Source organism: Camelus ferus, chromosome 36, assembly GCF_009834535.1.
Source record: "Camelus ferus isolate YT-003-E chromosome 36, BCGSAC_Cfer_1.0, whole genome shotgun sequence".
In the NCBI taxonomy this organism is placed as follows: Eukaryota; Metazoa; Chordata; class Mammalia; order Artiodactyla; family Camelidae; genus Camelus; species Camelus ferus.
Window position 1 is genome coordinate 11980688 of NC_045731.1, and position 12704 is coordinate 11993391.

The following is a 12704-nucleotide window of genomic DNA, read 5'->3' on the forward strand; positions in this document are numbered from 1 at the left end:
TCGCCAGGGACCGTTTGTCATCCACGGGATGGCTCGCCAGCCCTCTGGCCTGCAGCTTCTGAGTTCTTGAAGCTGGCGTCCACCATGAAGACCGGGTGTGTATTTTAGATACCTCTGGTGCCAAATTCTGTTTTATTTGGACATGATGCACATGTGTAAAAGACACCCAAAGGGAAACTGGGTTAAATTCCATAGGCAGTTGTATGTAAAGTCCGCAGGTAGGTGACACAGGGCTGGAGTGTCTGACCAAATAAACCAAAAGACGACAGCGTTTTGAGGTCCCTGAATTGCCGAAGAAGTCAGATGTCCAGGTGGCCAAAACCTCTCGGCCCCTAAAGCCACTGCTGGGCCCTCAAAAGGGCACAGGAGGAAGTGAGGTGTGAGGGCCCGGGAGTGTCTCTGCTGCTTCACGGGCTCCCCCAGGTGGACTGACAGCGCCCGCGCCTGTGAGCACACACGAGTGTGCGCGCTCACACGCACGCTGTGCTCGTGGCAGGGCGGGTCGTTTAGGATTTTTTATCCATGAGTGACCACTGAGAATTTCCCACCTGTCTCTTTCCAAGTCTGGGGGCTGTTTTTACAGGTGCCATGTGTTACCGGTTTGCTGGGCTCCCTAAAAAGTGGCAGCACAGATGTTTATTGGGTCCTGGTTCTGGAGGCCAGGATGGCAGCAGGATTGGGTCCCGCTGGAGCCCTGAGGCAGGTTGGTTCCAGCCCGTCTCCTGGCTTCCGGAGGTTTGCTGGTATCTCTGGCCTCCTTGGCTTTTAGGCGCAGCGGCGTCTCTCTGTCTTCATGTTCACATGACTTTCTCCGTGTGTGTGTGTGTGTGTGTGTGTGTGTGTGTGTGTGTGTGTGTGTGTGTGAGTTTCCCCTGCAGAGCGCCGTTTCCATCACTCCCCAGGCTAGTTTAGACCAGTGTCCTACGTACTCTGACAACCTCTGAGCCTACGTTATAGCACATACGTCCGTTATAGCTAAATGCAGGTGTAGTTGTACATGGAATTATTTCACTAATCCTTGTCTCCACGGCCGTACTGTAAGCTCCTGGAAGGAAGGCGGAGGATGACTTCCTCTGCTGGGCAGCCTCTGTGATGCCTGCTGGTCCCACCACCTGGGACTCACATGCCTGCAGGATTCCCCCTCCTTAGGTGAGAGCCGAACTCACTGACTCGCACTCACAGGATATGATCGAAGGTGCAGAGGTGGTTTCTGAGATTAGGCGACAGGAAGGCCGTGGCTTCCATCTTGGATGCTTCCTCCTGGGTCTGTTCTTCTGAGGGAAGCCGGCTGCCAGGTCTGAGGCCACCCTGTGGAGACAGAACCTCAGAGTGAGCATGGGAGCCGGTGCTCCGGCCCCTTTTGTGATTCAAGACGGCCGCAGCCTCAGCAGACAGCTCGACTGCAACCTTGCCGGAGACTCTGAGCCAGACACACACTGGTAAGCCTCGCCTAGACTCCTGAAGCCCAGGAACTGTGAGAAAATAAACGTTTGTTGTGTTGAACTGATAAGCTCTAAGTTACTTCATGGTCCAGCCACAGGTGAGTCACCCACCCACTCATCCTACCTCCCGGCACCTGTCTGCACAGAGGCGGCGTCCGTGAACGCCAGTTGAATGAATGATGTATGAAGTGATGGGTCCTCTGATCTGGAGCTCGTGTGAAGCCCCAGGCTCTCTCTGTCTTGAGCTCTTCATTATGAAAATGAGTTATTATTTATCTGAAAATGGGGATTAAATCTAGTCTCCTGCAAGCCAGTGTCTCATAAACTATATGAGTTGGCACAAACATTGGATTTACTTAATTCTTTGTGTTTTCTATATGTTCTGGGAGTGAGCTGGGGCCCAGGTGGTTTTGTTTCCTGTGAAGGGCGGCCCTGCGGTCAGCGCGCCCTCCGCCGCCTCAGCTAAGTGGCCACTTACTTTCCATACTTCAGTGTCCACCACGTGATGTGTGGTCGGGGCGCACATGTGCTTTCAATGAAAACCCTGGGAGTGGCTATTTAGCATTTAAAAGACCCTAATCAGACAGCCACACTCCAGGGGTGATTTGCTATAAGGTGGGGGACTTTCATCAGGAACCCACACCCCAGAGGCAAAGGTTTCAAATCTTGTGGTCTAAACCTGCTCTCCGGGGTCTGACAATTAGCACAATAGATGCTAAAAACGAGTTCTCACTGGTTCTGTCCAATGAGCAGCATCTAAGTTTGTGGTTGACGTGAAGGACTGGGGGGATCTCCAATACCCTTGTGTCAACAAGGCTCTGGAGTGGTTTGAGCCCTGGTCTCCACTGAGGAGGACTCTCTCTCAGGCTGGTGGGGCTGCAGGGAACGCCACGTGTTGGCCACAGTAGAACCTCTCACTCAGAGCTGAGGACAGAGGACAGGGACTTCCCTAAGCTCTATGATAGATATATTTTTTCATCCTGAGTTTTAATAAGCGTTTTGTGTGAGTCTTGTTTTCTGTGGACCAAAGGATTGTGGGCAGGAGACAACAGCCTTTCTCTACCTTCAACCACTGCCTGCCGCTCAAATTTGCCCTAAGGCCCTGACGCTATGTTGAACCACTGAATTGTCTTTGGTTAGTTCACAAAAATGAGCCTGGGGATGGTCTGCTGGAACTGCAGGGTCACCTGGACCGCAGTCCGCTCCCCGAAACAAGGCACTCTGTCAATGCTTTAATGACTGGTGACTTTGGAAAAACAAATGAATTCTGATTTAACTGACTCAGCTTGCCCTTGGTTCGCTCAGATGGTGAATCCTGGTAGGGATTTATTTGTAAGAAATAACTCAGATTTCCATGGCTTCTTCTGTCTCTGTCTTTGTGCAAGACCTCAGCTTGACCCACTGACCTCCTGGCTGACCATGGCCCTCAGTCACGTCCACTGCCCACTGCACATCCTCTAGCCATGGGCCGGGTTAGCTGCCCCTCTGAGCACTGGTTGTGTGGACACCTCCGGGTGCCTGTGTCTCAGGGAGTCTCTCCCCATTTGTAGTTTGAGCTGATCACAGCGAGTCAGGGTTGGGAACTCACCCTTGATGGGAGAAGAGGCAGAAGATGGTCTTGTCTCTCATCTCTTTTCCATCCCTTCCCCAGGGAACATCACACGGAGGGCACAGACCTCTGCCCCCGCCTTCAGCCCAGCCAAGTCCACGTGCAGCTTGGCTCTGCTTCATCTTCTCCTCCTTCCAGTCGCCAAACATCCCCAGATAACCTGGACCCTCCCCAGAGACACAGCCCAGGCTCACGCTGACATCTCTGCCCCTTCGTTAGTCTGATTTGATTGGCATGACTCTAAAAATATCAGGTCCAGAAGTTACACAAAGATAGAGAATTTTCACCTTAGTTTTTCTTCATGACAAAGAGGTTTTTTCCAATTCCTTCTTCTTTCAGCTTCTGCAGTGTGGACTTGAACTCTTGAGAAGCAATGACCAGCTCGTATCATGAATTAACCTGATGTGGAGCAGAGAAAGTTTCCTCCAACATGTACCATAATAACCCAGAAAAGGGCCACTAAGATTTGACATCAGTTTAGCCCTCTGCTGAGTCACCAAGTGGATTAACACCACGGACAAGTATGAACCCAAGAATGTGCTGGAAAACAGCTTCTCCGAGATGTATTGGGAGAGAGCCGTGATAACAGATTAACAGATTCTGGCCAACAGACCCAATATTCTGTTGTTGGACAAACTTAATAAAACAGAGATGCTCATTGCTGCTGTGTTCCTCCTACACAGAACTATCCCGAGAGCATGTGCAGAGAAGGTAAATATGTGGCTTTGACAGAAGAGCTGGAATGGAAGCAGGAACCGAGGCACCAGGGAAAACCCAGCTATCATTTCTGCACCAAGGTTTCCCAGCTTAAAAAGCTGGACCCTCACTGTAAATGAGCCCCCACTCAGAGACAGAGGCTCTGTATATAGGGGCAATTTTTTTTTCCATTTTAATGATGGATAATCAAAACGTGCTTAGCGTCTGTTTATACTTGAAGTACATAAAGGACTATTCATCCAAATAAGAATAAAATAACGTGAAAATTTATCAGGCTGTACACTTAGGACACAGAGGTATGTGTGTGTTTTCTGTGTGTATATTATACCTCAAGTAAGAGTTTTTAAAAATACCAACGTGGGCAATCACAGCTTTCACTTAGACCTTGGTAAGTCAACATGAGCCACATAGATTAAAAAAAATTATTTTATTAAACTGTAGTTGATTTACAATGTTAGTTTCAGGTGTACAGCAAAGTGATTCAGTTACACACATACATACATATATATTTTCAGACTCTCTTCCATTATATGTTAGATCCACATAGATTTTTGTAAGGTGCTCCTTCCGTATGACCTTCTGCAGCACAGCTCCGATTTTTCAATTCCTGGACCGGCTGGTGACTTCAGAGCTGGCAGCCTGGATGTTCCAATAGGATGTGATTTCCCAGCTCTAACAGGCATGGGGAAAAGTGGCAGCAGCGTTAACAGCAGCCGGGGACTCCATCCTTTAAAAAACCCAACAAGCCTGCTCTGCGTGTCAGCATCACGAAGCCCTGCTGCTGGCCTAGGGGCCAGAGGACAAGCTGGTCAGAGCCTCATCTGAACTGCACGGCGTCTGGGATGCTTGAGACCCTCTGGAAGGCTGATCACTAAGCGCCACTGCTTTTTCCCTCTTCAGTTTAGGTAAATCAAACCGTGGATCTTAGGAGCCATAATTCAACTACTAAAACTCACTGGGTGAAAGCAAATCTGAAGATGAGTGACACTTGAACGCGTTCCAGAATCTTTCCATCTGGAGCAGATCCAGACCAGCCTGCAAGGGGAGGGTGGCCCTGACTCGGAGGCTGTCCTACCCCTCAGAAGCAGAGGATGCCAGCGTCACCCTGTCTTCACCCTGCGAGCAAAAGCGAGCACCCGCCTGGGGCAGGGATGGGGCGTCCCCAGCAGACTGGACAGTCTCACTTTTCTGCCCCATCCTGTCATGCTAGAGATGTGACGCAGAAAGCTGAGTGAAACGGGGCCCAGAGAGTCGAAGCACCTCACCTGCCCATCGTGGCTGGGAGTGAGGGGGGAGGCCGGCCCCCGGGCCTGCTGAGTGGGTCGGGGGAGCCCCTGAGGGTGCCTTTTGTTTCCTTCCCACCTAATTCACACAATAGAGGCTACCTGTGGATATTTTGCTCTTCTACATCTCAGGGAAGCCCCCACCGGTGCCCAACCTTGACCTTGATGTAACCCCCAAAGAAAGCAGAGCCGCTTGAGGAGGAGAAGAGCTCCATGTCCATATAAAGAATCTCCAGGTCCCTCACTCACAGCGCTTTTTGGACCTTTAATTCTATCATAAGGGCTACCAGGTTTTCCTCACATACTTCATTGTTACCAAAATAAAGTTTTCTGTTGCAACTAATGTCCTTTTGAGATCCTCTCTACAAAATAAAAATGGATTATGAAAAAGTCAAGCCCTTGGCTGGACCTTTCTTAGTCTTGTTTACACAATGTCAAATGAAGTCAGATCTAATTCTTACAGAATGAGATGGGCCCAAGTCCTTCCATAAAAATAGATTTTTCAGGGAAAATGGGAAATGGACAATTTCCCGAAGAATTTCATACAAAGAAGGGCTCTCTTCTCATTGAACGATGACCTGAGATTAAGCACTCCTGCGTTCTGCCTTCTTCCCCTTGTTAATGAATTAGAATACACAATTGACTTCAGATTAAATAAAGCCCCCATAAGCATCCTTCACGTCTTCGTTACCAGTCGCTTGCGCTTTGTAAAACTGGATTTCCATTCAGATGGTCTCATGCCGACATGGGAGCTGACTGTGGCTGCTGGAGGCCCAGCTGGGAAGCAGGCTGGGATCCGGCCCAGCCTGTGGCCAGCGTGGCCAGCACAGGTGGTGGCCATGGGGAAACCAGCTCAGGCAGCTACAATGGGGCAGCCGGGGTGGCAAAGACCTCAGGGCAGACACGAATCCGGGGCCAGGTCCAGCTGGACCAGAGGGCGGGTTGTCCGCTCAGGTGACTCCGAGATCAAGGGCTCCTGACGCCAGATTCTTGAAGTGACTCACACAGCCCTTAGCTGGTCTTCCTTGTGTCCCAGGCTGATGTGGGTGTGTCATCCCCCCCCTGTGACTCCTGGGCTCCTGTCTGGATTCTCAGGGGATCCTCTAGACAGTTGGGACCCCAGACAGTTCCTCCCTTAGCAGGAGGCTAGGAATTCTTTCTCAGGTGGAAGGCAGGGGCCTGGACTAACCCTCGTAAGGGATTTTTGCCTCGTGATTCACTAGTTGTATTGAAAATGTAAGAACACAGTGTGACACGATTCATTGTTTTCTAAAAGTGACAGATTTCAGAATGACTAAATAATTCCTAGCATCACTTTTTTCCCCTAATATTAGTATCATGTGTGGAACCTGGTATTTTGAGACTTTCCATCACCCATCTGGTTCCCCAGGAATCTTTGTAAAGTGCAAGTACTTTAAAAAGAAATAGAAAGAAAGAAAAAAGGAATGTCTCAAAAGATACACTTATGTCCCTTTTGCCAGACAAAATGTTTTCTAGGATTATCAGCAGGCCGTCGTGAATTAAGCATCATTATCTCTTCTTAACAAGTTATCGTTTATAAGTTAAATATTTCAGCATAATTGATGTCTCTATGCATTGCTTAGATTAGGGGTGAGTGTTTATCTTTTTTGCTGCAGACTATCGGGGAATCCTTAGTGAAACCACACATAAATTAGGTCGAAGTGAACCCAAGTGGTTACACTGCTGGGGGAGAGGGAATTCCTTCTCACTTCTGCTTGATTGGAGTCGATCTCTGCTTCTGCTCTGCTTGTGAACCACCATTAGCTCATCAAGGATCATGTGATCTCAGTGGACCCAGGTCATCCCTGGGGACACCTGTGCCAGTGGGAGATCCCTTGGCTCCTCCTTTCTCCTCGGACGGGGTGGTCACATGCTCTTGAAAGGTCACTCACTTCGACAATGCTGTACTTCTACTGTTAGAGAATGATGGTACCCTCTCATCTTCTGATCAGGAACTGTGTTCTGCGTGACCACACGAGTTCTGCAGGGCATTTTATCGACTGGGGTTAAACTCCAGGTGTTTTCACAGAATGATCAAAATGTTTTGCCATGTTATGAACCTGTGTGATGATGAGAGTGTGGAAACCTGCCGCCTTCTCCCTTCTCTCCCTCAGCTTCACTTCTAGAGATATTCTTGTTCCCAAGTTCATCAATTACAGCCCTAGGCGGTGAACAGTGTGCGAGTAAACACTTACATGTAGGGGCACTCATGGTTATCGCTGCAAAGATCCTGAATAAAATATTGGCAAAGGGAAATGGCAGTATATTAAAAAGAGAGCTCATAGCGGGGAGGGTGTAGCTCAGTGATAGAGAGCATGCCTAGCACACACGAGGGCCTAGGTTCGATCCTCAGTACCTCCATTAAAAAACAATAAATAAACATAATTACCTCTCCTAAAAAAAAAAAAAAAAAAGAAAAGAAAAGATAAAAAGAAAGACCAAATGGAGTTAATTCCCGAATGCAATAGCAGTTCCATGATAAGAAATCAGTTAATATAATTCACCACTCTGCTAAGTTAATCACCAATCATTTGTTGATCTGAATAAAGGCTAAAACACGTCTGAAAGATGATATCCAATCCTGAGTTATAAAAACGCCTTCCTGTATTGAGTCTAGATCTATACTTTCTTAACATGATCAAACTGCACACGTGCACACATACACATATATTCGTTCCAGCATCTGTGTCATAGAATGCTGCTTTGCGGTAAAACCCCCAAAGAGAACTATTTCTCTGAAAGTCGGTACCAGGTCAAGAGTCCCCATTATCATCAATGTTGTTTATTTTGTTCTAGAAGTAACATACAACTGTACACAATTGTACTTCAATTTTTAAAATATCATATTGTAAAATAAATGCATACATGAATAAAAAATTATAATTTAAAAAATGTTCCAGAAGTACGAGTCAAAGGAAATACAACGACAAGAAAAGAGCTGTAAGTAGTGGAAAGAAGGAGGCAACACTTTTATTATTTGCAGATGATATGATGTGATTTGATAGAATGATAAGATGAGATGATATAATTTGCAGATTGATATGATATGATATGACCTGGGAAACATCATGAGAGTTAAATAAAATCTTATTTAAAAGCAAAAGAAATAGGTGGCCACTCACAAAAGAAAAAATTAATAGTGTTTTTTCATACAAACATAAGAGAGAGTGGGGGGAAGAGGGGAGGCAACACTTTATTTGTTCAACACACTTTTTCTTGAGAGCCTTTAGTGCTGAGCACCGGGGACAAAGACGTCCTCATTCAGGATCTTGTTCTCTGAGAAGCTGCCCTGCCATTAGAGGGAAGACGCAAAACAGAAATATAAATGTATAAATAAAGACTTTCAGACGGTGGCAAGGGCCGTGATGGAATTCAAGAGGGGAAAGTGATGGGACCCTGGAGTTAGAGAGGCGGGGGCCGGTGGTTGGGGGAGCCCCCTGTGACCCAGAGGGGTTTGGGAAGGCGTCTCCTAGGAGATAAGATCTGAGCTGGGACAGGAGGAGTGAGATGCAGCTCACCAGCAAAGAGCCAGGGGGAGGAGCCTGAGGGAAGGAGCTGGGCGCCTTATAGGGGCGGTGAGGAGGCAGGTGGGAGGGCTGGACCTGGGCAGCATCACACAGAAGGCCCGCCTGCGGGAGATGGAGACGTGCTCAGGGCTTCAAGGGGCAGCACTGCTGATGGGACTTAATGTACTGCCGAAACAGGTAACTCCAGCGGATACGCAGAGACGGGACTGCGGGACCTGTGGGTGGAGAGAGTCCTCTTCCACCCAGGTGAGGGGGCGCGGGGGGCTGGCAACCGGGAGGCGAGTCGGTTTGACACATATTCCAGATTCGGGAAGAACCACCAGGGCTCCAACAGATTGATGTGGGAGATGAGTAGGAGGAGAAACGGGTGTAACCCGGAGATTCCGCTCACAACAGAAAACAAACAAAAACGGGAAATGTCTAAAAATAAATTAGACAAGAAACATCAAAAACCTATGTGAAGAAAACGATAAAAATCTGCCGAGGGATCGCTGAAAAAAGGAAAGCAGATCTGAAAGTGGGGACACTTAGAGAGGGAAACACGGCAGCCGTTCAAATTGCTTCTCCCCTCGGCCAGCCCAACACTTTTTTTTTTTTTTTTGATGTGACAAAATGACACCAAGTTCATCCAGAGGTGTGAACAGTTATGCTGGGAATAGCCACTGGGAGAGAAAACAGAGTCACCGCAGAAAACAGTCTCTACCAGCTACAAAAATGCAAATAAAATGACAGCGACGAGGGGGCGGGTGTAGCTCAAGGGGTAGAGCGTGTGCTTGCTTTACACAGGAGGTCCTGGGTTCAATCCCCAGTACCTCCTCTAAAGATGAATAAATGAATAAACCTCCTATCACCAAAAAAATAAAATAAAATAAAATGGGGGAGGAACAACAGTAATGAAAACGGGGAGACACTGTTCTGTCAAAGGACCCAACGGGCAGTGAAGAAACAGACTGACATATATGCAAATATTTTCTACATTATGAAAGTGGCAAATCCATGCAGAAAAGTTGGACTAAAAACATATAGTTGGGCTAGTCGACCAGCCCTTTGAAAAGAGGAAGCCGAATCATTCTTTCTCTCCTCACCCAGATAAATTCAAATGAATCAAGGATATAAAGGGGAAGAAATGAACACCTTGTAATCTTGGAGTGAGGAGGACTTTCTTAGGCATATTACGAATATTTGAATCCAGGTGAGGAATAAGGGCCAACTCAGACTCCAGAAATAGAAAAAATTGTTTGTGTGCTGAAGAAGCAAGCAAGCAAGCAAGCAAAGGAAACCCCCAAACGTAATAAAATTGAACTCATTCCGTTCTGGGGGTTTAAATCCTATTTGCTCCTGACTTTGAAAGGATATATCCAGCCAAATATTTCCACACTGTTGTGGGTTGCAGTGTGTCCCTTCAAAAGATCTGCTCGAGTCCTAACCCCAGGAACCTTTGAACGTGACCGTATTTGGAAATAGGACCCTTGCAGGTGTAATCAAATTAGGAATGAGGTCATACTGGATGGAGGGGGGAGCCTAATTCAATAACTGGTGTCCTTATAAGAAGAGGAAAATTTAGACACAGACACACAAAAGGAAGCCGGCCCGTGAAGACAGAGGTAGAACTTGGTGTGCTGAAGCTATCATCTAAATGTCAAGGATTGCTGGAAGCCACCAGAAGCCAGGAGAGAGACGCGGGGCAAATTGTTCCCTATGGCTCTCTCAACACCTTGACCGTGAACTTCTGGCCTCCAGCGCTGTGAGAGAGAAAATTGCTGCTGTTTCAAGCCCCCTGATGTGTAATGTGTAATTTGTTATTGCAGCTCTAAGAAACTAAAAGACACACGAATGTCTAATATTAGGGCACATTGAATGTAATTTTGTTAGAACAAAACTCTTCGTCAGTTACATATTGACACATACATAAATACAAAATTGGGAATAACATACATCAAGCAGTAACCGTGGATAACTCTGGAGAGTCAGAATGAAAGGACTTGTGCTTTACCCATATTTGTATGGTCTGAATATTTCACAAGCTGCATGTATTGCTTTTATAATAGAATGAAAGTTTCCAAGAAAGAAAAGGTACAGTGAAAGCCTTCCATAATTCCATCAGCTTGATGGAATCCCAAACCTTCAACTGTATGAAATGAAAGGTCGTGGTGTTGGGGGTGACCACGGGCAGCTAGCCAGCTCAGAGCGCCAGGTGTCTGGCTGCTCATTTCCAGACCCATCTTGGTCCCAGTCTGGCCTTGTGGCCGTGATGCTGGTTGTCTGTGCTGGTTAAATATCCCTGGGGTTGATTCCAGGTCTAGGGGCTGGCTAGGATTCCTGGGATCATGGCTCCCTTCCCAGAATCTCCCAGTTACTTGGCATCCTGTTTCACGGGTCCAGCTGGAGAGACTGGGCTTGAGGAATTTGGCCAACGCCGAGATCTGGCCTCTACCTCTCGCCTCCCCAAACTGCACGGCTACTGCCGCCTGTCTGCCTGGCTTCCCAGTCCCTCTCCAGAACCGTATGCCCCATGGTCTTAAGAACTTCAGAGTCTCCCCTTTGGGAACTTGGAATCATAAAAGTCAGGGACCGTGAGCCAATCTCAGTGCACATCAGAGTTTGAATTTCTGCAGGGTGTACCAGGACACGTGTGCAGTGTGTTGTATACTGTACCCTGACTTGTATAAGGAATAGTGTAAATGAATAACGAATGATTACATCTCCGGTCCCACTCTTCTAATGTTTGAGACTCGCTTTCCACGATGTATTGGTTATTAACTGGATTAATTCCACTGTACTGCTACTTGCCTTACATGCTTATTAAAACTTTACCTTTTTTGGGTACATTTTTATACATAAATCCAAAATCTTTGCTTTATCTATTTAAATTCTTCTTAATGTAACCTCACACTGGGCCTGTCGGTGGCATCTGATCCACTACACCGCAGCGGGCTCAGATAGTTGTTCAACCTCCGCTCAGCAGCCCCAAGTAGCTGACCTTCTAACAGCCCCTCACCAGCAACAGAATAGTAGGTGTGACTTTCATAAGCCACATTAGGCTCCCTAAAACACGGGGAATTCCAACTCTGGACAGCTCACTCTTTCCAACAGAAATACTGGTTTCATAAAGCTTTGTAAATGCTTTCCTACAGTTTCCCGCCACACCCTATTTCATATCCCAGCCTCCGCTCCCCCCCCCACCGGAATCTTCTCCATCCCAGAAAAGCTAAGGCTTTTGTGATGGTTAATTTTATGTGTCAATTGGACTGGGCTAAGGGAGGCCCAGATAGCTGGGAAAACATTATTTCTGGATGTGTCCATGATGGTGTTCTTGCATGAGATTAGCAACTGAGTTGCTGGACTGAAGGAGGTAACTGGCCCTCCCTGGTGTCGGTGGACTTCATCCAATCTCCTGGGGGCATGAATAGAACCCAAAGGTAGAAGAAGGGAGAATCCACGCTCTCCTCTGCCTGATGACTTGAGTTGTGACATCAGTCTTGTCCTGCCCTCGGACTGACACCACTGGCTTCCCTGGCTCTCAGGCCTTGGGACTTGGGTGGGAAAGTGACACCATTTGTTTTCCTGGCCTCTAGCTTGCAGACAGGAGGTCGTGGGACTTCTCAGCCTCCGTAATTGCATGAGCCAATTCCTTATAATACATCTTTATATACATGTATATGTGTCCCACTGGTCCTGTTTCTCTGGAGAACCTGACTTATACACCATTCCACAGCCACGGGCTGAATCCTCCCCAAGACTGTCAGTTGCTCCAACCCACCGCAGCCTTTCTGCCAAGTCCTTGAGCAAGAGGGATGCAGAAGTATTCTGTCATTCACTGGAGTATCAGTGCAAAATCAGAACCACCAAAACATCTCCACGGAGCTGACACAAGGGGCAAGGTGCAGAATGGAAAATCCTGCCCTGAGACCCTCAGAGCCCCCGACAGACAACTGGTTTCCCAGCAGCGAGATTACAGAAAGGAGAGGTGGGATTTATTAGCCATTTCCTTGGCCTGCTGCAACTGACTACTTTTGGGCTCAGCAGACTGCGTTAGGCGCCAGACGTATCTGCACGCTGCCATTTGCGTGTCTGTGTTAAAGTTGACTTAATTAGGAGAGTTTGC